The sequence below is a fragment of the Empidonax traillii genome, unplaced genomic scaffold (assembly GCF_003031625.1).
Source record: "Empidonax traillii isolate 1590-97213 ecotype Southwest subspecies unplaced genomic scaffold, ASM303162v1 scaffold469:size586335, whole genome shotgun sequence".
Lineage (NCBI taxonomy): Eukaryota > Metazoa > Chordata > Aves > Passeriformes > Tyrannidae > Empidonax > Empidonax traillii.
The window spans coordinates 162,781-164,377 of NW_020955662.1; the positions used below are offsets into that span (position 1 = coordinate 162,781).

The following is a 1,597-nucleotide window of genomic DNA, read 5'->3' on the forward strand; positions in this document are numbered from 1 at the left end:
CAGAAAGGCTCCATTCACTAGGAACACGAGGCTGACTTTGGAGGGCTCCCTTGGCACCATGCTGATGCAGGGCTGGGGGCAGCCTGGGTCTGGACTTGCTCCTGGGTTTGCTAGCTTCAATCACACTTGACAGCAAAAGTCTCTCCAGCGAGAAATGAACCATGACAATTGCTAGAAAAACAGCAGGTGCACTAACAAAATCACAGGAGTTTTGACAAAATTGGCTCTATAATGGAGCATGGGATTTGGTGCTAATAAGCAGCTCAGTGATACGTGCAACATGATGAGAGGAGCTGCTTCACAGAGAGCACATCCTGGCCTGTATAAAGCAATAGAACAGCAGTAATTAGGCCTAAAACTTGGTAACATTTAGGTTAAAACTGGTGACAAAGTTGGATATTTACAACAAATAGAGGAGGAGTCTGTTAGTATGATTCAATTTTTTTATCATCAGTATAAAGGTAAAAATACTGTCCTGTCAAGACCATCTTTATGCACATTCATATCCACCCTCCTGGTGAGACAAGGTTTTCATTTCACCTTATTTGAGCTGTCCAGATATGAGGGATCTCATCTTGCTTAGATGTTTTCCCAGCAGATGGCAAGAGTGGTGAGGACACCTATGGTGGGTCATTCTTCCTAGCAAAAGATGGATAGGACCAAGAGCTATCTGGAGATGCCCAATTTTTTGCACAGGCTAGTGTGTAGGAACAAGAGTTTAGTCAGACTGAATGTCTAATTTCCAAATAGCTGAAGACACGCAAGAGAAATTTCATGCCGATCTAGATTGTTTCAGAGAACACCAAGCAACTTCAGCAGTTTAAAGGAAGTTTGGCTGGTGGATAAGAGGCTAATTTATGCCTTACTCTCATCCTTTCTGAGAATCTCAACTTTCCTTCTGAGCAAATATTCACATGTAAGTCTTATGTTTTGCTGGACAGAATCATAGAATGGTTTAGACTGGAAGGGATCTTCAAAGACTATCTAGTTCAACGTCTCAGCCATCGGCAGGGAGGCCTTCAACTCAACCAGGCTACTCAAAGCCCTACCCAACCTGGCCTTGAACACTTCCAGGGATGGGTTATCCACAGCTTCCCTGGGCAACTTGTTCCAGTGCCTCATCACCCTCAAAGTAAAGAATTTCTTTTTAATGTTCAATCTAAATATTTGAGTTTAAAACTGTTGCATAGACCAATCCTAGAGCAGGTAAGGGAACACTGAATTTGGCTTAATGTTTCCCTCACTTATCAGCACTTCCTCTAAACAAGGAAAAACTCCCCTTCCAAAAACACTCCCGTTGTTTTCAGTTTGATGACATAAGTTTATTAATCCTCATGCCCAGGTGTTTGCAGAACTCCTCATTACCTACAGTTAAAATCTGTAATACTCTTGCATGAGAACGGTTTGTCATCTTCTAAAATACTTTTACAATAAACTGCTAGAGACAGTTTCAGTATTAACCTTTTTGCTTTGAAGTCTTTATTTGACTTTTGGAACAAATATTTCACAGGATTATTTGTAGCTAAGGAACACGATGAAGAACTTGAAATATTCTTTTTTTTTTTTTTTTTTTTTTTTTTTTTTTTTTTTTTTTTTT

The 1,597-nt window shown here is 40.1% G+C and overlaps 1 protein-coding gene across 1 annotated transcript in view; it reads right to left on the bottom strand.

Annotated features, from left to right (window-relative positions):
* ATP10A (ATPase phospholipid transporting 10A (putative)) overlaps positions 1-1,597 on the bottom strand; it is a 114,590-nt gene that overhangs the window by 95,807 nt on the left and 17,186 nt on the right. The window lies entirely within an intron of this gene.